Genomic DNA, 26,377 nt, shown 5'->3' with positions numbered 1-26,377 from the left:
ACAGAAGAGGTAAGGAGTCTGGGTAGCCAGCAGCAATCCCAAATGATATTCTGTGAAAAGGAGAGCTGGGAATTGCCTGTGCTAAAGGGCTTGTAAGAGAGAGCACATGAAATGAAGCTGCACAAAGTGAAGTGTAAGAGTACAGTGGGAAAGAGAAGCAACAGCCCTGCTCTGACCTATTTCTGAATAAAAAGTGATCAGAACTCCTAGAGTTGAAATAAATAAGGGAGACTCAATGATGGTTTTAGTGTCTATTCAGCCCTTGAGCAACTGGGCATGGAAAGGATTCCCAGCACTTGCTCTGTAGAACAGTGAGAATTGTTTTCATAAATATATGGAAAAAAAAGACAGCATAAGCTTCATATTTGGGGAATTAAAAAGGGAAATGCTGCCTGATGAGAAGAGTCTGAAAGACTGTTAATAGGCATTGTATTAAGTACAGGTATGAATGCCGCAGAGGTCATGGCCTCCTTGCCTGCAGGTCTCTGCAAGTACCAGTGAACAAGCTGGTCAACATGATGTTGGGAGGAGGGTGGGAAAGAGAAAACAACATGCTGATAAAATTAATGGAAAAATGGGTCCTTTCATAAAGGGGGATAATTGCAATACCCATGAAAACTCCTTGGGACTTAATGATGGCTCCTAGCTGGGAGATAACCAGTACCTGACAGGCTAATAATAAAAATAAAAATAATAATAATAGTAGTAATGACAGTTTTTTTCAATCCAATGAGCAGTTTACATCCTCCAATTTTCTAGCAACACACCACGCATTAGTATTTTGTAGAGATATGCCAACCATGGTGCACTAAGTTTAAGAGTTATAGCTGGCAATGACTACGACAGATACACAGTGGGTAACAGAAATAGACAAAGGAGAAGGGAAAGGGCTTGAAAGAAAAGAGTGATGCTATTGAATAAAGGAGTGGACTATGAGAGGAAGTGAGGCATTGTTTATTTCGGTATTTTCTTAGGCTTTTAAAATGAATGTTCTCATTAACAGGTTTAGACAAGCACAATTAAAGCCAGTCCTTGCTAGACAGCTGTTCAGGCTGGTTTTCAATATTGTAATGTCAGAAAATGAGAAGGAAAACATATTCATTCCTTGGTATAGCACAGTCTATGGAGATTAGTTCTTCATGCTTTGGGTCTGAAAAAAAAGAGGGAAGAATATTAATAATAAAAAGCAACAAAGACAGGTTTCTGCCTATGATGGATCTGCAAGAGAATAACTGCACTGAGATGCGTAGCGTAAATCTGGACGTAAAATTCAAGATCTGCAATGCTTTCAGTAAGGTCAGAGCCCGATCTGGCTTGTGTAGACATTTTGATTAGGGGAAAAAGTGAAGAAAAAAGGCTTTTCCAAGGGAATGAGTGATGTGGGGGAAATCAGTTTAGGCAGCCCAGTCTTAAATACTTTTTAGTAATGCAGAGCCTCAGCTTTTTCTACATCAGATCTCTTTCCCTGTAATTTCAGCAGACATAATGCAGAGATACCCCCAAGTCACTGCTACTGATGCCAGCTCTCCGTGCTCACAAATCATGAATGCAACCCTCTCGTTGTTAGACATAGTTTAGTTTCAGAACTCTCTCTACAACACCTTCATCTAGTGTGGAGAGGCACTGCACCCAATTTTTGCCACATTTTGAACATCCCTCCTAATGCACAGGTAACAGTGATCTTTTCCATGGATGCTTGGATGGGGTCTCCCGCTGTGAATGTGTGAGCAGCCTCTTTGTTTCACTTAACCTCCTTCCTCCATCTCAGGTCTATGCCTGCCTTTCTCATTTTCAGCACTTACCGTATGAGTTTTTCTCCTGCAGCCCTGCACCAGGGTAGATAAGATAATTATCAACTTCAAAGAAAATGCAGGTTGAATCAAAATTAAGCCAGAGCTTCCTGATCCCTGTAACTTCACATCTTCTTGCAAAGCAGCAACCCATCTAAATCAAAATGGCATTGAGATCTGGTTCTGAAATTAGGCATATTTCCTTTTGCTTCCCTGGAATTTTCTAATCTTAGTGTATTTCACTGCAAATTTTAATTTTTCCTCTTTCCTTGTTTATATCTGTAAAAAAATGCAATTTATTTGTGTGTGTGCGCACAAATTTTAGCATTCAAGTGTTAAGAGAGACAGATAAACATATAGATCTTTAATTATGTCTGTTTTTGATATTTTGATACGGTTGTCAATGCCTGTGGGGAAATAGAGCAGTTTTTTTTCACACATACTGTCATCCACATTTCTTCCCGGTCCACAACGGCTGCCTCAGCTACGTTAAGTTGTGCTTAATGTGGCCACTCCATTTCCTTGGCAGCCCATCACATCAAGTGCTCCTGAGATCCCAAGGCTCCTGCTCCAGATTCTCTCATTATGAAGATTACAGGGTACATCTTGCCCTTGTTTGTCCAACCTGAACGGCTGTTATTCCCTCCCTCAAACACCCAGTTACGAAAATTCCCTCCTCCTCATACACTCACACACACATATTACTTGACAAGGCTCTATTTTAAATGCTAATAAACGTCTATGGCTGATTTTGTTTGCTTTTCTGGTTAACCATCTTTACTACCCCATCTCATCATCTCCTTTTCCAGGAAGAATGTTCCATGTTCACCCCACAATTAAATTCCAGACAGCCTGTGAATTCAGCACTGAGGGAGTTCTTGGGAGTTTTCATCTATTTCGAAAGATAGATGAAAAAAAATAACAGCCTTTGGTTGCTTCCAAGGTGCACAAACTATATTTGACCACCCAAACACAAGGCCATGTTCCTTCCAGTTATAGAAAAAAAAATATATAAAAATAAAAAGACGAACTCAGACACTGTGGGAGCCTCTTTTTTTTTTTTTTTTGGAAAGGTAGAAGGTTTTAGTACAAACCAAAATCAGAGGAGTTCAACCCAAACTATGAATGCAAGAAAAGGGACATATGTGGTTTGCTACTTTTATAAGCTCACACCTGATCCCAAGAGGCTTATTTATATTTTAACTACACGTGGGACATAGGATCTCTATTGCAGAACAGTAATTTACAAATTAGACATCTACTTTGAGGAAATTAAAATTGGATTTGGCTGAGGCATAATCATACCACTGTCTTTTCTCAAGATCTTCTTTTTTCTCTGCTGGACTCACCTCCATGGCCCTCTACTAAGCTAAAGTACCATTTTGAATTTCTAGGTAGGGGTAGGACAGAAAAGGTGGCATTGCTGTCAATCTAAATGCTCTGTCAAAGAGATGTATTAGGTAGATAGATAGATAGGTAGGTAGATAGATAGATAGACAGATAGACAGATAGTTAGATGTTGAAAAGAAAGACAAGAACTATTATTCTACTGTGACTGAATATCATACCAGAACTGCATTGAAAATGTTCATAATTTCCACACAATCATCTAATCAGAACCAGGAAGAAAAGCATCAGAGAGAAGATGAAAACAAATCTGATTTTTCAAAAGTAGTAAAATTTTAGTCCCAGTTAATTTGAAACTTCAAAAAGGGACATCACAAGATTAGGCTAAAAACTTGAAAGGGATTCAGCTTGTGCCATATGCTATCCAAATGTATTCAACCCTCCTCAACTCAGTGTGCTGGAAGACAGCTGGAAGGCAAACAGAGCACAGAAAGAATGAGGATCTGGTGGTTAGGCCATTAGAAAAGATGATCTCTTCTGAAGATGATCCCAGGATATCTCTCATTCTTTGGTGTGTCCACAGTCTCCCCACATGAAGCAGTTCAATCTCTGTAGACGTCATTTCTGTGATGAAAATGGACCATTGTTCCAAATGAGTCAAAGCCAAAATGAGCTGACATGACTGGCCACTTCTGCACAAACTGTTATTAAACCCAGCCTCCCTCTTGCCTTGTCAGTGAAGATCACAAACTTCTCCACAGCCAGGCTTTCTCTAGGAATCTGCCTGTAGATACTAAGTTGAGAAGTCTAAAAAAGGACCTTACATAGTCAAGATTCCAGTTATTGTAGAAAGACAGCCAGGGAGTATGTCAGATCTGCTGGACCAGGCTCTGAGCACTCTGATCTTGCTATAGATGTCCTTGTTTATTGTAGGGAGTCTGGACTAGCTGACCTTTACAGGTCCCTTCCAATGATGCAGTGGTTCTATGATTTCCACAAGTTGCTACCTTGTTAGCTTTTCCATTGGTTGGGATTTGACGTGTGCTCATCCCTAACTACATGCACAAACACAAAAATAGCCAACTGGCTGCAAGTTCACCCTGCTTTTTTGCATGCATGCACAACTGATGATCCCTAGTGGAAACCTTGTCCACAAGCAGCAGGTCTGGTTGAGCTGTCCTTTGCAAGGTGGGTCTTGCAGATGTGGAGGGAGATAGGGCTCGGGAGAAGTCACAGAGCAGTGGTATAAATGAGCTGTAACATTGAGAAGGATCCTGAACTCAGAGGATCCAGCCTGGGCATCTTTCACCCAAATTCATTCTTCTGCAAAGCAGTGACTTCAAAAGTCCTATTTAGTGATCTGATGTGTTTCCTTTTATTTCATGCAACTGGTATCTTGGACACAATGTCCATGCCGCATGGAGCTTTGCAAGATAGGAATGAAGATGCTTGTGATGTCTAGGAGACAGCAGTGTCACTGCTTATCATGAAGACATTGTTAGGGAAAGACAAAGAAAGCATAGGATAGCAAAAAACTTTCTGGTAACAAATACTAAAAGAAAAAGGTAAGTTCTGCAAAGCAGCACTGCTTGGTCAGGTTCAGGGAAACCTTTCTTTTCATTGGCGTGCAGTAGGTGACAGATTGGGACAGGGAAGAGTTGAGTCACTCAAACTGCAGGAAGCTGTTGTTGGCTGGATGAAAGAAAACAGTGGGCTGCCATCAGTGGAAACAGGAGGTGCACGGTGCTGGTTAGGACATAGATGTATGGTTGTCATGGCAATTAGCCTTCCTTCTTTATTAAATGTTAGTCTGCATATAAGGAGTCCCAACATAGATAAGTTTTCCTGACACTTTCAGTGTAAACAATCCATTTCAGTTTTTTAATACTGAAGCTAATATTGAATTATCTGGGCAGAAAGATCCTATGTAGGAGTTTAGTCTCTTGATTTAAATAGGAGTGAACATGATCCAGGAGTTTCCACAAATAAATTAAGGGAAAATATTTTGCTGTGCCCAAGTTAATGAAAAAAAAGAGAAAAAAAATAAAAGGAAAAATTGCAATTTGGAGCCATGTCTCTTTCTAAAACAAAATTCACACACATTTGGCAGTAATATAAGGCTTTGAAAACCATCCCTTGCATGAGAGATTTGCAGCTATCATGTAACATGTAACTTTTCCATTTCAACTAAGCACATTATATCCTCACCAGACACTTCCATGTCAGCCATGTGTGGCATCCTTCTTCACAAGATATGTCTGCAGCCTCATGGTGACCCTTGGAAGACGTAGTGCACTTAATAGACTGGATGTTAAACAAATATATCTGACCCTTCATTCATTCATTCATTCATCCTAGTTAGGCTGCTATGCCTTCACCATGGCTGTAGAGAACATCTCCTCTCTTTTGTTTTTTTTCATGTTACAATGGTGCCAAGCATGAGGAGACATGGGAAGAAATGCTTTTTGTATTGTGTTGCTCATAACCACTGGTTGGTGCCTAGCTGAGCTAGAGCACTGAAGTTCAGAGATGAGGGAGAAAGTGAAGGGGAAAGGAGATGGCAGAGGAAGGGTGTGAAGGTAGGTGAAAGAGTGGGATTGAGATCCAGATCAAGGTCAAGATCAAACTAGAGCTTTGATGGAGGAAATTGCAGCGAGGAATATTCCTCCAAGGAAAAGTACATAGCAGACAGAATTACAGAATGGTTTAAGTTGACAGGGACCTCTGGAGGTCCCTAAGCCACTCTGTCATTGTGGTATACAACTCATCAGCAGAAGCAAAGAAGGCAGATCAATCTCTGCAGGTGTAACTAGTTCCAACATAGAACCATTAAAGTTGGAAAGGACTAGAAAGATCATCCAGTCCAATCATCAACCCATCACTACTATCTTCTTATCACCTCCACAGTGTTCTTTAGTTAGGAGGACTAACCACCAGCACAGTTTGACAGAATGCTTGCAGTAGATCCTTCTGCCTGAGAGAATAAATTGATGCCTGGAGCAAGAACTGGTCAGGCCCTATAGTCCTTAATAAGGTTTGGAGAAGGTTCACTGAATAGAGGATGAGATTCTCTTCCCAAAGCACATATCTAAAGTGAGGCTGATGTAAGATAACTGCAAAATATCTATTTTTCACCATTTTGATTTCAAAATGTGGGATAATGAACTCATCTGGAGACATCTACATTACAAATAGGTAAAGCTAGCTAGCATGACAACTGCTTTCAGCTTGCTTAGCACCTGGTCATGCACATATTTCCATTCCTTTTTTTCCTGGGGGATTGTTTTTGAAATACCTGGAAGTGTAACCTTCTCTGACATTGCCCTTTAAAAGCTCCCAGTCTGTCAGCTTGAAACAACACCAGGAGTTTGCTAGTGATGTTTTCTCTGTAGGTTTGTTTCCATGTATTAAACCCAAGTCAGGGTCAACAAGTTAAAAATGTTAACAAGGGCGAGATTTGCAGGGTGTTCAACACGAAAGACGTAAATGTCATGCAAGCAGGGACGAGGCCTTCGGACTCAGGTCAGTGCTCCCACTGCCTAAGCTGGTGAACCAGCACGATTTTGTACTTTTTCTCACCATTTCCAATGAGTTCACATTTCAAGTCAACCAGCGGAGCAAGGAAAAAGTGTCCCCAGTACTGTGCCCCTGTCAGGTGGGCTGTACTGAATGTGTTTAGCAATTGCATGAGGCAGTTCAGGCAGAAAACAACACATTTCTCTTCCCTTTAAAAGCTCGTGGCCTCTGCAGCCATGAACTTGCATGGCAATCTTTCTTTTCCCCTGTCTTTTAAGCAGCACTCATTTGGCCTAAGCTCTTTGTAATTGTTGTATAAGGGCTCCCAAAGCCCTGTGGCACAAAATTACTAGAGATCAGCTGTGTCTAATTACATTTTTCAACTTCACAGGACACAGTGTTGTTGCTCTCTTTTTTTTCTTAAAGCCAGGCTGAATTTCATTTTGGTCTTGGAAGAGGTCAGCTCTCTCTTTTCCCATGTGAGAAAAGTGAATCCCATAATTTTCAAATAAAAGCTTATTTTCATTTGGACTGCCTTCCCCTAATCTCACTGCTGTGGGGTGAAACAGAAACTCTCCAGTATTTCCCCATTAAAATGTCTTTTTGTATCAATGAGTGGACCAGTACTCCAAAGCTCACAGCCCTTGGCTACATTAACAAACCCTTCCATGATGGTCTACTCAGCTAAAGGAATTTTGCATCTTTTTCTCCCACCTATCCCAACTGTTAGACTGGAATGTATTGGGAAATGAACAGGAAAATTATACTGCTGGATCCCAGTGCTCTTCATTTTATGAGATTATATTATGAGTCTTATAGCCTATTGTCTATTATATTATGTCTTATGAATTGGTTCTAACACTTCATGCAAAAGTTATGTGCACCAGTCTATCATGGCACAGCTATGGGACTCTGTGTGACAGATGTAGCTGGCTGTCTGGTTACAAAGACTATTCACTCATGTTAATTGTCAGTGGGGTACTTGAAAGATGCCAATTAGCCAGTCTAGCATCACACATCTTTCCTCACATCCTCCATAGCACAGAATACACCATGGTACTATCACAAGCATGGGGTTCCTACAGGAAAAACAATTTTTTGATGTTTGATAACTGTTAGTCATAAGAGGTTGAATGCTGTACATGCATACGGTCTGGAGGCTGACAGTATTTTTTTACAACCTTCTGTGTTTGTGCACTGATATTGCACTCTATCTAGATGTTTGTCTGGCATCAGCATTTGGAACTTAGCCTGTTCTTTCCCTTAAAAGTGACATGGAAGAGGTTAATAAAGCCAGGCAGCTGGAGTAGACGTAGCACAGACCTGTTTGCTTTAATTACTTTGCAGGGCAAGAGGAGAGAAACATTGCCTCTAGGAGCTGAACATTTTATGGCAAAGCAAATAGAGTAAACCAGGAGAACAGTACCACTAATTAACTTGCAGTGAGCTGCAGCACAACCCATGACCTCGTGAGGAGGAACTGAAATAACTATTGAATTGCTCTCATGACCTTGTTATCTGATGTTATTGCACCAAGTGAGCACATGGGAGAAAGAAAGGACTGTCCAGTGTAAGTAAGTGGAACAACATATCGACTGTTGCATCTTGTGCTATATGGACTTTCAGACCTCAGAGTTCTCATATATACTTCTCCATCACCTGCCAGTCTTGTAGAAGCACCTGGGTGGAATTCATACCACTCGATATCAGATATTTGCATCTGAGATACTGCATAGGCCACTTCTATATCTGTGAAGAGAAAGGTGCTTTCAAAGCAAAATTTGTTTGCCTCATTTTAGTTTTATTCTTCTGTATGAGATGAATCAAACTATCCACACATTGCATAAAATTCAGTTGTCCAGAGACAAGCTTTTTGTGCCACTTCAAATATCAGATAAACCTCTCACCGGTCTGATCTCCAGCTGCCACAGAGTTGCCAGCCCAACAGAGATTTCTCATTTCCCTCCAGTGCCTCAAATGACATTAGACAACTTCTAATTGAGTAATGGTCACCCATTGCTAAGAAAATTCAGATATTTTGCTATAATCAGAGCTCATACAAGCATTGTAGAAATAAAGAGTGTTTGAGGAAGAAGAGAATAATCTGTTCTCCAAGACCTATGGACAACAGAGAAAGAAGTCACATTCTTAGTTTTGAGTGAAGAAATCAAGATTGGATTTGAAGAAAATTTGTAATGGAGTGACAAGTGAGGCAGTGGAAATAACTGCTAGGGTGGGATTGGGAATCTCCTTTACCATATATCTTTAGGGACAGGTTTGACAAACATCTGTCAGAAATGATGTCACTAGAAAGAAGGGGTTAATTAGCTCTCTGGAGGATTTGTTTTGATGAATTCCCTGTCTGGCCAAAAACTCCATTCTACCTGGGAGCAATGAAGAAAAGATTATGTAGGCAGAGGAAGTGGTGAAATTAAACTTTATGTAGTAACGTGATTCTTTCTCCTCTGCCACTTTGCTTGCTAGGAGTGAGCCTTGTTTTCTTGACAGACCTCTGATTTTCTCACCTTGGTGATCTGTGTCTGACTAACTATGGCTTAAAAAAGTTGTCTAGCAAATATGAAGAATTTAGCTAATTTTGACAATATTACTAACAGCATACAAGAACTGAACATTTAGATCTAAGTGGCTGAGGTCATAACTCATTTTGAATACTCTGAGTCTCAATAATCCTTAAACTTATCACAATTAGTGCTGACTATACATTTTTTTTTCAGAATGGGATGAGAAAAAAGGATGCTTAAGCAGGCATATTGCAGCACAAATCCTTTATCCTCTTTACTTTTTTATAAGAACACAAAACACCCACAAATAAGCAACTAGATTTTTTGATAGAATATGTTTAATCTGGGCTTGTGTCCACTACAGTATTTTTCAATTTGAAATAAATTTGAACTTTTATTTACTGTGGGATTTTAAAACTGAATTTCTGGTCTGAAAGAGTTTTCCAGATTCTCTCTTGAGGCAATGCAGTGACAGAATAACAGAGTCTACTGAGTCTACTTACGGATATGGTGTAGTGGGCAATATTGGCAGTAGGTGGACAGTTGTACTATATGACCTTAGAGGTCTTTTCCAACATTAATGGTTCCATGATACTATGAGAAAGATGTCTGGGAGAGGTATCGAGAGTCACACTTGTGGACTTGTGGCACCTCTCCAAAATTTTTGGACTCTCATTTACTTGCTTGGACTATCTAGTTCTTTTTTGACTAAGCTGGCTTTCACTCCTATGGAATAGTTCATCCCACCTCCTTCAACACCTGCACTGGCATGAGCTCAGTGTCTTGCACTCGTGCCCATCACAGCTGTGCTCCTCATGCACAGATGTGACATTGTGAAGGCTATGCACGGCATCAGCATGAAGTTGCAACATAACCCATGGTAATACGTGGTAAACAGCAGTTGGTTCCAAAGTGATGTTTTTCAGTTGAGCACTACTGGGAAAGGAGCAATACTCTTCACAGCAATGACATGCTATGCGACAGTGGGAGCAGCATCATGTCTGATTTACATGAAATGAAACATTTACAGCTGTGTCCATCCATTATCTTATCATCCATTATCAGTCTGGAGAAAATCTTCAATTCACAACTCAGCACCTTTATCAGGGCAATGCCAGTACCTTGCCTTCTTCTGGGACATGAAGTGTGAAAATCAGCCACCCTGTGCTGCTATTCTTGAGGTCAAGCAGAGATGTGAGACAACAGACTTCACTGGAGGCCCAATAGCATACTAGGATATTTAAGGTATGATACCTATCTCCTTCCTCCAGAAATTACAGCTCCCTAGCTAGATAAGCACTTGGAAATATGTTCTGTTCTCTTAGTGTTGGCCTCATTGTGGAAACTCTCTTTGTGTTCTAAGATGATTTATTAGGGCTTTGTGACAGGAACAGGGTGGCATATTACCTCATCCAAGTTTTGTTTCAGAGATGTCAATACAAAGGTAAAACTCCAGAGTGAGGAGTGGCAAACATGATTATAGGTTCTGTACCTATATTCACTGTTTTTCACCATTTAAATACTCTTGTTTTCTTTTAAACTTTTTATACTGTTCCAAATATTTCTAGTTCCTGTAGTAAGTAGTAAGCAACATCCTGTTCACTTTCTGCTGGCCTTTCATATCTTCTGTCATATCTTCCTGTCAATACAGGATAAAGAGATCAAGTATGGTTGAGCACTCCTTATGAAAACATATTTGACTTGCTTCGAGTCTTTTGAGTTGGACTCGATGATCCTTGTTGATCCAACTCAAGGTGTTCTATGACTTTATTCATTCTTGTCACCCACCTTTGCAAACAGTCCTGACTACAATTATCCTTAGATACTATCAGCAGGAAATTTGCCTTATGGATAAGAGATTAATCCAAAAACAGACTGTGAGAATGAGAAAAGGATTACTGGAGGAAGGCTGCCATATAATACTGGGAGGATACGCCAGTTGGTTTTAGCAGTTACTCTCAATCTCTGAGTGGCAGTTGGATTTTCCAGCACCAGAGATTGTAGTCTCCACTTGAGAAGAGACTTGACTGCAGCTGGAGATGCACTGCAAAGAAAATGTCTATTTTGAGCTACCAGTATTTCTGAATGGAAAAAAAATAAATAAAAATAAAAAATAAAAATTAAAAAAAAAAAAAAGGAGGAAGAAGAAGGAGAAGAAAAGAACCCAGACTCAAAAGATCAGCGTAGCAGCAAACTGCTTGCTCACCTTGAGTCCTGCAGCCAGCCTTTGGGGACAAGGATAAATGCAAATCCTCCTTTATTTGGAAAGAGCTTCCTGAGCTCTCACTGGGTTTTGATGAGATCACACTAAATTTGATCTCTGATGTGGTTTTGATAATGGGCTGAGAAAGGAACAGGAAGAAAAAAAAAAGAAAAAAAGGAAAAAAAAAGCAACCACCACAACCGGCTCACTTCCACAAACAAACACTGCCCGTGACATTTGTAAATACTCAGAGGTTAAGTGAGGCAGAGAACAAACTTCACAATTTCCTGTGCACTTGTCAGGAGCAGCCTTGGCTCAGAGCAGATGAGCAGGATGGGGCTGATGGTCTACGCTGGCTGAGATCCAGACTCCAAATGCTCTACATGAAGGAGAAAGATGCCCTCTAATGGGTGATCATAGAATACTTTGTTCTCTGAAGTCCTTTTTGTCCCCAGTTTCACGCATGCGAATACACTGAAATGTGGGCCCCTATTTTTCATCACCTCTTCTTGGGTCCTGAAAAAGAAAAGGAAAAAAAAAAAAAAAGACAACACTCAGAAAATGTTCTTGTTCAATGTCGCCTCCATTTTGCTCTCCTTCAGTCCCCATTGCACCTTCTGTACCTCTTCTGGGAAGACTGGACAAAGAATTTTAAAGAAAAAGATAGAATGCAATAGAAAAAACCTCTCGTGAGGTATATATTCATTGTCCTTTAATGTGCACAGCAAATAAGTGTGGATGCATGGTGGGCTGTGTAATGGAGAGGAGCATGGCATGAAGATGCAGCAGGTTTCTGATTTCTCCTGGAGACTTTTGCCAAGCAGTGTGGAAGTGATTCTTCATGTTCTGTTGAGTTTTAGCCTTCAAAATAATTCTTAAAATCTTTGTATTAACACAGAAATATGACAGTATCTGAGTTCTGACCTTCACTCTGTATTGAGCCAACACTCCAGGCTACCTAGCAGTGGTTCAGACACTCAGGACATGCCTTTCCTAATCTTGCATCTAGCTGACAGACAAATCTATGTGAAGAAACTATCTCAGAAGCCAGGTGGACAAGTAAGGCCCCATAAAGTGGGGTGATGTGCACATGAACTCCTTGTCCTTGAGAAATGAAAGCTCCTTCCAAGGCTAAAATGCATAAGTGGCAAAATGCTGCCTTAGGGGAACATTCTCCTGTTGCTTATGGGAAGAAAACAATCTGTTTCAGGTCACCAGAATAAAGCAGTAAGTCAGATTCACACAGTCCCTCCACAACCACATAGGTGATGCACATCTAAACATCATTGCCCATCCTCAAGTGTTTATGTTATGATGTGGCACTGCTAAAACTGCTACAAAATCTCCAGGTCACATTGTGCTTTTTCTCCAAGGCAGGTTAATCAGTTGATTGTACCTTGCTGAACAAAACCAAACATTTGCTATTCTGTGCATTTCTGATTTCTTTCCTTTTCTGTTTTCTGTCATGATACTTTACTTTTTAGTCAAAAAAAGCTGGAATTTCTGTTTTTTTTTAGCTAAGGAAGCCAGGGGAAACTCTGTTCCCCTGTTCTCATGCTTCTTCTGATAAGGACCTGCCTACAGCTTTGTTCTAACTGCCTTCCAATCGTGCTATTTAAGAAAGAAGAACAGAAGCAATCAGACCCTCATAGTATCATTGAGTCAGTGTAATGTGTCAGATGGCACAAGAAATAAATACATTGTTGAAGATTTATTTTTAAGATTATGCTTTCCATAGTCATAAACACAAACAACCAAAGGCAGATTAGATGGGCCAGGTGGGTATATCTCTGCTTCAAGAGAAACAGTACAGGGGAAAAAAAAATTGGCTATGATTTTTCACAGTGCACAGTGGGCACATACATATCCAAAGTTAGATGGGACTAGATTGGAAAAGTAGTTGTGTTTTATACACTGCTTGTCTTTGATTTGTATGGCCATCAGGATCTCCACATGGATTAGAGAAGGATTAAATTATTTGTTTAGTTCCAAACTCTTTATTCCCTTGTTTCCTTAATATGTCATATTTGTTGATCTTAAGGCTATTTTAAGCTATTCAGGATATGGACAAGGTTCTTGAAGTAAGTGAAAATGCAGTTGACACCTGCTATATAGCCCAGCAGTAGAGCAGCCCAAGTAGTCATAAAGCTAGTAGTAATGGGGTTGTGTCTTCTCTTCCCTTCCTTCTCCTCTCTTCTCCTCTCTTCTCTTCTCTTCTCTTCTCTTCTCTTCTCTTCTCTTCTCTTCTCTTCTCTTCTCTTCTCTTCTCTTCTCTTCTCTTCTCTTCTCTTCTCTTCTCTTCTCTTCTCTTCTCTTCTCTCTCTCCTCTCCTCTCCTCTCCTCTCCTCTCCTCTCTCTCTCCTCTCCTCTCCTCTCCTCTCCTCTCCTCTCCTCTCCTCTCCTCTCCTCTCCCTTCCCTCCCTTCCCTTCCTTCTTCCCTTCCCTTCCCTTCCCTTCCCTTCCCTTCCCTTCCCTTCCCTTCCCTTCCCTTCCCTTCCCTTCCCTTCCCTTCCCTTCCCTTCCCTTCCCTTCCCTTCCCTTCCCTTCCCTTCCCTTCCCTTCCCTTCCCTTCCCTTCCCTTCCCTTCCCTTCCCTTCCCTTCCCTTCCCTTCCCTTCCCTTCCCTTCCCTCCTCCCTTCCCTTCCCTTCCCTTTTCCCCTCCCTTTCCTTTTACTTTTCCTTCCCTTCACTCCTCTTCCCTCTTTTTTTTTTTAAATATATTTTTTTTTCATGTTTAGAAGTGTGAAAAATGTGGAACGTGAAAAATATGATATTCTTCAGAACAGTGTGACAAAACAGAAGAGCCTTTCAGGTTTTGTCACATCTTAAGGACGTGACTCTAAGAAATTTAGCATCAAATCAGGGAAAACGATCATAGATTTTAGAATTGCTCCTCATACCTCAACGTGTGCTGAGTTAATCCAGACAGAAGGCACGTGACTTGGTTCATAATATAAGGAATCAAAGTGCAGGTGTCTATAATGCAAGTGCTTCTGTGTATATTGGATACCCTTCTCTGATGCACTTGACAGAAAGGCAAATATAGGCTTGATTGTGCATGCACTGAACTAGTGCTGTTTGAGTTCATTTCATGCACCCAGTCAATTGTCAGTACAGGACACAGATGTCTGTAGGTTCTGTGCAGTATCTGACAGTTTCTTATGAATGAGTTGTATACCCTGCTGCATCTAAAATGGCACTGGAGGCAGACTTGTAGCTTTTATTTCATAAATCATGGAGCCTAGGGAGCAGTTCAACTCACCTCTGTGTCAGCAATGGCATTTGACAGATGGTTTTCTCTCCAGGCTTCATTTTGAGTGGATCTCCATTGTCTATAATGGAAACTTACACACTTAGTTCATGCAGTAACATCAATATTATGACATATATAGAATTATAGAAGCATTAAGGTTGGAAAATATCACTAAGATCATCAAGTTCAACCTCAACCCATCACACTATGCCCACTAAACCATGTTCCTAAGTGCCACATCTCCATGTTTCTTGAACCTTATCTTAACCTGGGAGCTGATGCCTACCTTAGGTGATATTATAATGCCAAGAAATTATTTCCCATATCCCTTGCTAGCCCCCCAGGAAATTGCTGACAGATTTTTTTTCCAAAGGTCTTCTCCAAAACTGTGAACAAATATATGCAAACTATGTGAAAATTAGAGTCATAGAATCATTTGAGTTGGAAGGACCTTTAAAGGTTATCTAGTCCAACTTCTCTGCAATGAATTACAAGTCACAGAATGGAAGGAAAGCTGAGCAATTTCTGCAGGATCCATACATGGCTTAAGTTTGAGGGTTTAGACTTGCACTGTGTTGGTCTTGGGTTAAGGAAGAAAGTCAGGGGAAGAGGAAACATCTTTATTCTGAAGCATGTCTGCTTAATGCCTGTGAGGATTAAATGTTAGCTGTTCTTCACCTTGCTAACTTTTACTTGGATGAAACATCACCAAGACTCACTCTTATTTAGGATTTGAAGCCAGAATTTCCATTGGCTGTTTTGATACCAATAAATTATGCTGGGGCATGTTGCACAGCATCAGTTATATTTTTAAATTCTTAGCATTGGTCCTGGCATGCTTTTGATTTGTGCCAATTAGTGCTCACCCAGACAATTTTGGAGCTTGGTTTGGGCATCAGTGAAAGGCAGAAACCATTCCCAATGGGCTATTTGGATGTGGACAAATTCTCTGGGAGTATAAGAGAGGTTAGTTGTGTGGATGTGGCCAGCTCCTGCCAATTGGCATCTAGACAAGACAATGTGACCTAGCCCTGTTTAATTTACTATTATAGATGTGGCCTTTTTGTCCAGATGGCACAGGGAGGATGCCAAGACTGGTTTTGAGTGGTTGCCCAATCTTCCTGAAAGACTGGAAATCAAGCACTGGTTTCAACTTTATAGGAACTGGAAACCTCTGTGTGGGCACAAGGCTGAGTTCCAGAGCAGAGGCTGCTCCTGTAAAGACAAAGCAGTTACTGCTGTGTCTCTCCGAGTCTCCTGGTTCCTGACATTGTTCCTTCACGCAGCATGAAGAATGACCTTTGTCAATTCTTGAGACTTTACTTAATCTGAGGTTGAAATAGCTGGGTATCAAGTGATGCAAGTTAAACAGATGGCATCTGCTCTCCTGGATTAGCTGTTGCAAGAGTTGTCAGCATGATTCAGCTCATCGTACTTTCAAGTTCCCTTTGGTCTTGGAATTTGCCCTTTTGCCTCCTGGTGCAACATATTTTTCTCTACTGAAAAGCTCAGTGACCATCTCACAGTCTTCATTCAATGGGATAAGTGAAACCAGACAGAAATTCTTTGACCTTCAGGCAATGGACACAGCGTGGCTTGCATCCCTTTTTCTTTCCTTGTTTCTTCCCTTGAAATGGGATGCAGCTGGAAAAGCCCCTGGTTGACCCTGTTCTATGGATGGCACTTGACCCTGGCCACAACCTTCCAATGGACACTGCTATCAGCTCAACAGTGTGATTAATCACAGGTTAGCGCCTGATCCTGCATCCAGCTTCTGCTTAATTCACTACTGTGGACATGACTTTTGACTCTTAAGTTACAGAACAAACAATTGCAACCCTGACTTCATTGAGAAAGAAACAAATCATTTGATTAAAATATCAGCAATCCATATTTCTGGAGGTATATTTGCAAGACATCCAGATACCTTGGAAACACAAGATTCTAGCACATATCATTCTAAAAATCAAGTCTGCAGACTTTCTCTCACCTCGATCAGTTTTTCAGCATCTCCACGATGGAAAGAAACAAAGAGGCTCACATTGTATGATGAGGGGCACTGATATCTGTAGGTATTTGTAGTGTCTTTGTATTACTTCACTCACAGCTGAGAGAACAGCTGTAATTTTGTACTACATTTAGGGGCCCTCTACAGTAATACAGAACTTGTGTAGGCTTCAGATCTCTTGAGAAACCTGTGATTGTAGGTTTGGTAACAATCCATCCACTGTATCTATCTAATGATAGAGTACATTTGGAAGGAAGATTATATATAATTTTGTTGCAGCGATTCTTATTTTTCTCTTAAGTATGTCCTAAATTTAGTACATCAGGAATGATCAGGGATGAAGACCACACTCAGTTTCCAGCGAAACCAATCCAGATTTACGTCGGTGAGGGAAAAAGCAATGCCAAGAAAAGCTAACATTTTATAGCTTACTTTGCTGCTCTCTGAAGTTAGAACATTCCTTGTTCATTTGTTACAGTGTGGTCACTATTTTTGTTTACATAAGAAGCCAATTCAATTATTCAGATCCATGACTACGATATCCTGAAAAGTGTTCATTCATAAAAGCAGTGCCATGTCACATCTCCAGTATTGTCTCTTTAATTCTCTCTCTCTTGTGCAAAGTCAATATAGATGTAAGAAAAGGGAAATGGGAACCAAACCATTTTCTCAAAGTAATATGTTTCCTGGGAGGTGCTACTAACACTGCTTGACAGTTTCCACAGTAACTCACCAGAATCAGCCACGTGTCACATCTCACAGCACTGGGCATTATTAGGATATGGCATACCACAGGAGGAGTTCTGAGGTAGTGATGACCAATAGAGACAAACCATAGCTAAACTCCAAACTGCTTCCCAGACTGTTGCAAATCTTGTTCTGGAGTGCTCCAGTCATCCTAGTTCCCATCCTTGTTCTGCTGTACTGTTTGCTTTCTTCATTTTTCATCTCCCTCCTAATCCTGGTCTTTCTGCTCTGTAGATTTTATCATACCTCCATCAGAAGATCTAAACTGTAAGGCAGAAAAATGATTTTGCCCATCACTGAATCAAGGTTCTTCTATTTTTATTTTTATTTTTTTTATCTGCTTCCCTAGCTGTAGATAAAGAAAACCTCAGGCTGAATCCACCAGAGATCAAGTGAATCTGGGGAGCCAGCTGAATTGAATTAGAAGAAATGTGTTTTTTTTTGTTTTGTTTTTTTTTTTTTTCAAATCTATCACAAATCAGCTGGGGTAGGGTTGAAAGTTGACATTTTCCCAATTATCCGAAGGGATATTTTCCAAATAATCATGATTTGTCACCATTAAAACTGTGAAGTTTTGGTGGTGAAAGGTTTGGTGGATGCACAGGAGCAGGTTTTGTATTTAGAGTTACATAGTAGAGAACATGCAGTAGATGGTGGTGAGGCCTGGCACTGTTGCCCAGAGAAGCTGTGGCTACTCCACCCCTGGAGGTGCTCAAGGTTAGATGGGGCCCTGGGCAGCCTGAGTTGGTGGGAAGTAATTAGCCCAAATACAGGGTTGGAGTTGGATCATCTTTAAGACCCCTTCCAACCTAAGTCATTCCACGATTCTGTGCAGAAAGAGATTGCCAATAAATGCCATAACAACTTCTGCCACGTAGAAAATATTGCAGAACTTCACATTCTTTGGGAATCAGAATGTAAATGAAACAAAATCTTGATCAGCAAGAAAACTTGAATTTGCCATCTCCCTTCACAAAGTATCTTTAAGTGGACAGTTTTTCATATTTGCAAAGTTTCTTCTTATTTTCCTCTAAGGATGGAAAGTTTTGGAGAAACTTCCATCTCCAAACATTTATTCTTCTTGGCTTTGTATAGTTGGTTAGAATAGAGCACTGATATCTGGGTACTGAAGAGCATAGGAAAGCAGTGAGGTCTCTGACAGATACCCACAAAGCCTATCAGCCTAAGAATAATCAAGTAGAAAAGGTACCAGACTGTTCTGCTACTTCAAGCACTAGTCCACCATGGAAACAAATAATAGCTCCATACCATCCCTTCTGCCTGCAGAGCTGGAAAGTTGGCAGCCTGAAGTTCACGTTGGGCACTGCATAGGTGGCTGTGCTGCCAGAATGCCTTGGGAAGGTGGGCTGGCAGGAGACCAGCTGGGTAACCTGCCTGCCTCCTTTCCACTGACAGTTTTGAAGAAGTCATCATTTTCTTGTAGAATGCTGCAGCACTGCACAGACAGCTTTTTCCACTGGAAAACTGCCTGCGAAGCTTGGAGAAACTGCAATGGTGGGAGCAGACCAAATTGTTGGAGGTCTGGTAATGTATTGAGATCGATCATAGTCTTAGCTTCTCAGCACTTGGCTGTGTAACTTTCTGGCTCTAAGAAAACACTTAGGATGCTGAGGGTGTTAATGTTATTGCTAACTTTTATAGGTCTGTATGCCTGTGAATGTTTTAATCCCTGCAGTAGTAGGAGAAGACACACATGGCACAGCTTATCACAATCTTCCAGTGGGACCTTTGGGAATTGATTCCATGTGTGTGTGCCTCAGTTACCTACCATTAAAACTATACTTGCATGTTTCATAGCTGCAATAAATTAGGCTGGATGTGACTCTGGGCCCTGACTGGATGCTAGGGTTCTACTGCTGAGGAGAAGGTGGTTGGGTGGAGAAGAGACATAAACTACAGAGAGAAGGAGAGAGGTGAGAGAAGGATGAAAAATACTGGTGACACCTGAAGCAGTTTCCAGTTCATCATTGGACCTGGACACAGATTGAAGTATCAGCAAATGCAAGGCCTATCTGACCTAGTAGAGGAGTGATTTTTCCATGTTCAACTGCTGAGCTCTGTCTGATGCCATGGGAAATGTCTGAGCTGTTCCATTATTATCACAACAACAGTGTCAAGTGTCCTGCTATATAGTATTTATTCTCTTTATTGGGTATCCTGACCAGTGCCAAATCAAGCTTCCTGCTGTGACTGTGCACAACTTCCCTTGTGTTTGGAACTTATGTACTGGATGGAAGAATGGGCTCTAACAATTTTTCAGTCAAAGAGAAAGTTTGAATTGCAGCAGAATATTAAGTAGATGAATGTTATATGGAAAACAAACAAATCCAAACAAAACCCAAACAAAGCAAACACAAAAAAAAAAACCTCAACACATTACCTTAATAGTGCTTATGTATAGTTCAACAAAAATAAACCCTAAATTAAATAGCATAAAAATAATGGAAGAGAAGACTAACAGTTTACTACATACTGCAGTAAATTTTACACTTTGAATTCTTTCAGCTAAAAAGTATTTTTGTGACCTTGTTGATGTTAATTTATATGAATTTGGATTACATGCTTATGCATTCCTTCATCAAAATAGCTCTTTTACAAATGAAAACACTTTGTCAAGGCGATGTTCCTCTGAGAGTTTGAGCATTCTTCATTATTAAGGACAGAACATCAGTTGCCTTTGAGCACTGCTCTGTGCCCTGACTCCTGGTGCCCTGCCATAGAAGTAGCTTGGTTGATCAAGAAAAAATCAAGCTGAGAAAAAGGATGTATGGATTTTATATTGCAAGCATAACAGCAGTTTGTTATAGAACTGCTTTTCTAGTAGTCACTGAAGAGGTGGGTAGAGGGCTCCTGTTCATTAATGGAGTTGGCATGCTGGCTTTAGTTGAAGGGTTTTTCACAGCAACAGCATTACAGGGCTATCATTTGAAATCTGCTTGAACCATCACTTCAAGCTATTATGTACTTAGCACAAGGTGTTCTGCTGCAGCTGCTCAAAACAGGAAGCAAAATAAGGCAACCTAGAAAACGTGGTAAACTTTGGCTCACCACACAAGCTCAGAGTGGGGACAGAGTGGTGGGAGGGAGATCTTTTGCCACTTCCTCAGGTAGAAGTGTGAATGCTTTACGGTAAGTGTGCCTCTGCTAACCACATCCTTCCCGTTGTCTGAATTGCTCTCCACAGGCTGTGCTTGGGGCTTCCTGTGCCACCACTGTTCTGCTTGCAGAGAGTCTGCCCTACAAACACAATTGGTGGGGCCACCACATCTGTGGGGTCTGCCTAGCAGCTCCCCATAAAGAAGAAAGGGGTTTTTGTGTGTGTATAGACTTCATCTGACACATCGTGGATACCACAGATTTCTAATGTAGAGATTTACCTGAGGTCTAAGAAATGGAGGAAGTGCTACAGCATCAGCCATGTGCTACAGTGACCCCAAATATGGCCTCTGACAACAATCGAGAAATAACGTTTTTTCACACGAAGATGACAAAGATCATGACACAGCTGAAATAAAGGCTGGGATCCCCCCGAAGCCTTGTTTCTAGCTTTGGTTGTCAGAAGTCCAATTGCTCTACATATGATGGAAAGAGCCCAGGGCTGGTTAAGACTGTGGGTTGAACTTCAGCCTCTGGGTCCTCTCACGGAGTCAAAGAATCATTGAATTTGGGCTGGAAGGGACCTTAAAACCCACCCAGTTTCAACCTCCTGCTGTGGGCAGGAACACATAGCACCAGATCAGGCTGCCCAGGTCCCCATCCAATCTGGCCTTAGACGTCTCCAGAGATGGGCATCCACGGCTCTCTGTCCAGTGCCTCACTGTCCTCTGAGTAAAAAATATCCCCCTAACACCTAAACTAAATCACTTCTCTTTTAGTTTAAAACCATTCCCATTGTCTTATCACTACCAGACTTTGTCCAACAGTCTCCATCTCTTTTTATAAGCTCCTTTAAAATACTAAATGGTTGCAAAGCCACAAGCCTCAACCTCCAGCCCAAGGGCTTCCATTGGTGAAGAGCCCTTTTATCAGGCCTTGGCATTTCGGAGATGTTAGGGGCCTCTCCCTCACATTATATTAAATGGAAGGACTTTCAACTTGGCCATCTCAGTTCTTGGGTTTCACAGAGTCATAGAACATCCCAAGTTGGAATGGACCCATAAGGATTATCAAGTCCAGCTTTCCAATTTCTGCTCTGCAGAAAGCCCTTGAGACACCCTGACATTGGCTGTCTGTCCTTCTGAGTATCTAATGAGCAGCTCTGAACAGCTATGGAGAGGAAGGTTTCCAAGTAAACTACAAAGAGAATGTTTGTCAGTGTTCTTCAAAGCATATTTCTTGTCCAGATTGGAATGAAAAAAAAATCAATCTAAAAGAAATATCACCTGTTAATAGCTTTATTTTGGAAGAAACCAAAGCACCTCATCAACCAGGGCCAGCTGCTTTTAGCTGACTTGAAATAAAGAAATGATATATTGGAGAAAGCATGATCAATACAGCATGCCTGTAGGCAAAGATACAGGTTGGATACTTTCCTTCTCACGTAATACATGAGTAGCATTATCAGAAATAGCATATTTCCCAGCTGACTGCAAGGAGCATAAGCAGGAGATCATTTTCTCTTGAGGCACTATTTTCTCAGCAGTGTCTATCAACAGCTACTGCATAGGCAATAACAAATTAACTGGCAGATGTAAATAAATAGCTCCAATATATCTTGTCTGACAGTGCTTTTGACATATGCTGAATTCAGTGACTTGGTTTTCACCTGCAGAGATTGTAAGGATGGTAGAATGTTGGGAAGGTGGTCTTCTGGAAGTCAGGCCACGTCTCCTTCACCCTTCAGTGAGGAATGACTACTGGTCAACAAAACAGCTGAGTCCAGGATCAGCAGGTCTGAGTACACTGGAACAGAACTAAGATGGACAAAACTGCCCAAGGTGGTTGTGGATTGGGCAAGAATTGAGCACAGTGTCTGCTATCCCACTCCTTGGGAGGCCTAGCCAGCTGGCTGGAGTTGGAAATGAGGAACAGACTGAGCATCAAAGTTAGTTTCTGAAGATGCCTGGCCAAATCTTGACTGCGCAGATGAATTAAGATTTTTATTGATCTTCAGCTTCTTGCATAAAATAGGACATGTTGAGGAGCTGGCTCACCTTGACTTGGATGATAAAGACCACTGAAGACCAAGAAGGAAAGGGAGGTAAATTAAAAATTTAGTGAGTATTAAGTTTAATGAAGGACTTTTTCTAGAGATGGTATTACTCTGAAGAAAGCATTGTAATTTGTACTTGTGGCCTGCAGCCCTGGAAGTGTTGTCAACTCAGGTGCTCTGCCACCAACTCACACCTCTGCTGAGACCCTATGTGTTACCAGTATACCATGCTGACATGATGCTCCAGTATTGCTAGCACTGACTGAAGAAACTGTGTTCTGCAGCAATCCATTTACTAGCTGCACCAGAGGGATTATCTACAAGAAGGCGTGAGGAAGTGGCATGACGAGTAGCTGTGAATTGTGTTTTCTTGATACATTTTTGCAGTATTGCCACCCATGAACCTCTCCCTACCCCCTGGTCCCCTCCTGCCTTGCTTTCCAAAAAATGCTAAGGTCCTGCTAAACAATTTGATTTCTTTCTGCTGTTGAAGCCTTCAGAGGCTTCTCTTATCATCAGGAGACACTGTCAATTATTCTTTTCAATGGAAAAAAATTGGAGACTTTCCCCCTCATTGCTCAAATCCAAGGACCGTAAGGAAAGCTGCAATGCCACAAGATTCACAGATGTGGGGAAGCTGCTTTTCTTCCCCAAGGCTGAACCAAGAGGCTCAGCTAGCTTTTTGGTTTGTTGGTGGTTTTTTTTTTCGTTCCTTTTTCTATCCGTCCTGTCATTTTCAATCAAGGGGAATGATTTTTCATGCACCACCCTAAATCCCAAGGGGCCAAACAACCGCTCCTCTCTCTGTGGTCTGATGAGCATAACAAGTCTGTCTAATGCCACTTTATTGTTCATGAGAACTGCAAGCAAAAGCAGTACTAAAAGGCTCATCTACTTGTCGAAATGATTAATGACTCTCCAAAGCTTGGAGATAGCAAGTTCTGGAGCACCATGCAGAACAAGCAAGCTGTATCTAAAAGATTGCTTTTGTCAAGAAAAGATTAAATGTGTCTTGCTGTTTACTTCTTACAAGTGATTCCTGCTATTCTCAAGTCTATAGCACAGTGCTGCCAGAAAATAGATGACTGATAACTATTTGTAAAAAGTGGCCTATGGAGAAAGCAACAAGGCTTCACCATGAACGTTTCCTTCACTTTGAAAACTGGAGTGTTCATAGAATCATACAATTACAGAATTATTTGTGTTGGAAGGGACTTACATCTCATCCTTTTCCAACCCCTACTATAAGCAACGACTCCTCCACCAGACCAGGCTGCTCAGAGCCTCATCCAGCCTGGCCTTGATTTATCCACATCCAGTCAGTGTTGAAGTGCAGTAGCAGGACACGAGTACCTCCAGCTTGGTGAAGGCCATGCAGACTTCTGTAAGAGAAGCAGCTTCTCTCTTACCATTCCCAGCACCATTTGTCACAGCACACAGCTGGCTGCTGAAGATTAAGGTCTCTGCCTTAATTAAGGGTGTTCTGCTTCTACTTCATTTGTGGTGCTGCAGAATGAAAATCTTATTTTTATTCAACTCGAATTAGTCCTCAACTGAATGCATCTCAAAGGTCCTTTGAAGACATTTATCCAGTCTTCAAATATTCCTTTTTCATTTCTCAGTTCACGTCCCCAGATCATAGAATTATACAGTCATGGAATCATAGTATCATAGAATCACAGAATCATAGGATCATAGAATCATAGAATGGCCTGGGTTGAAAAGGACCTAAAAGACCACCTGGTTCCAAACCCCCTACTACGTGCAGGATCACCAACCAGCAGACCAGGCTGCCCAGAGCCACATCCAGCCTGGCCTTGAATGCCTGCAGGGATGGGGCATCCACAACCTCCTGGGGCAACCTGTTCCAGTGCCTCACCACCCTCTGGGTGAAAAACTTCCTCCTAATATCTAACCTAAACCTCCCCTGTCTCAGTTTAAAACCATTCCCCCTTGTCCTATCACCATCCACCTTCACAAACAGCCATTCCCGCTCCTGTTTATATTATATTACTTAGGGATCTATGAGTTTTTCCCTCCCTAGAGGCCATGTCCTTAGAGAAGCAGTTTTCCCTGCTGACCCCACAGGCAGTGATGGATGTCATCCTCAATACAAGAAAGGAGGCTGAATCATGATACCTTGATCAGATTTCAATGCTGATTTGGTTTTGCAGTTCATGGTTTCATAGAGTGCTATCAAGGACACCCATTCCACACGGTGCTCACAGTTTTAATAATTTCTTTATGACACTGTCCTACTCACTACAGATACAATGAAATCTGACTAGCAGACTGTTTGTCTGTCTGGATTGTCTGTCTTTTTAGAGCTATTGTGGATTATTTCAGACTTCTGAGGCAATTATGGAAATCAGCATTGCTTAGTTCTGTTGTTTGGAGAAGTATTGGAAAATCCTGATTCTTTGCTTGGAGCTCTGAGCAGAGATGGTGGAGAAGCTTTGGCAGTTTGTGACTGTGTCAGAAAAACAGCTGCTGGGAATACTGCTGGTATAATTATAGATGAATGGGGAGAAATAGATTGGATGACCTCTAAGGTCCCTTCCAGCTTTTCTTGTTTCTGAAGCTGCTTCTTCAAGCCCATGATGTTCTGTGCAACCCTAGAACTGGTTACTGGGAATCCTGCAGGCAATGTTATCTGTGCCAGCCATTAGCAACTTGAGTTCTTGCTTTGAAGAGACTCTGTATTCAATTTTTATTTATTTATTTTCAAAGCACATTTGCTAATTAATGTATGGTTTGTGCCTGATGAAAATTCCATTTAATTCAGGGGGAAATTTTTCTCTTAATTTCAGTGAGCTTTCAAAAGGTCTGTTTTCTTGTGATAAATACAATGACAGCCCATGCCTGTTGCTAGCAAAATTAAACATTCCATTCTCTTTGTGGGAAAACTGCAAATGTTTCCTTTATAATTATGATGCAGGATTGGCCTTGCTATCTCGTTGTAGCATTAATCATTTGTATACAGCTAGTCAATTCTGTGTTCTTTTTTCTTCCCTCCAGAATTCACTGAGCACAGCTTTTATCATTGTGATTGCAGATTATTCTTAATCATCTTCAAGCCAGAAAAATAAATAGATCATCAAAATACTCTGAGTGACCATAACAGGAAGCCAAGCAAGAAATTTTCTACTCCTTACATAGTGCAACACCTGAAATAAGATGTTTTAAAACATTTAAAAGTCTCCAATGGCAACAAGAACAACAGAAAATGTGAAAGCTGATGTGAATCAGAGTGAGGTTATCAATTCCAGACCTCCTGGCTCAATGGGAGAGGATTGGATCAGCTGGCGAAACACAAAACCTGAAGGAAAAGATATTGGAATCATAGAACCATAAAAGTTGGAACAGACCTCTAAGATCATCGAGTCCATGCCCACTGCAACATGTAAATAAATCCATGGTTTAAAGTCAGCTGCAGGCCAGACCTTAGCATGTCTCCCCTGTGATCTAACATGGTGGACATGAGTCAACCCAACCACCTACATCTTCTTCTCAGGGATTGAGGTTGTTGCCCTACTTTGATTCATCTCTGTACAACAAGATGCTTAACGTTAGACAAAAGCATGCCGTTGCATAACAAGCAAGGTTAGTATCAGTTTTTTCCTCTTTGTTTCATCCTCCTGCTCTGTTTGGCCAAGCCTTGTGTCCAGCAATTAAGATACCTTTGTTCTGTTTTGTATGGGGCTCTTGTGTGGAAGTAATTATTATTATTGGTTTATTATATATTGGTGCATATACTGGTTTGGTACGCTGGATCCATCATGGAATAATAGAATCAGGTGGGAAAAGACCTTAAAAAT

The sequence above is a fragment of the Meleagris gallopavo genome, chromosome 6 (genome assembly GCF_905368555.1).
Source record: "Meleagris gallopavo chromosome 6, MGAL_WU_HG_1.1, whole genome shotgun sequence".
Taxonomy (NCBI): domain Eukaryota; kingdom Metazoa; phylum Chordata; class Aves; order Galliformes; family Phasianidae; genus Meleagris; species Meleagris gallopavo.
The sequence above is the reverse complement of the archived record's forward strand: the minus strand, read 5'-3'. Positions refer to the sequence as shown.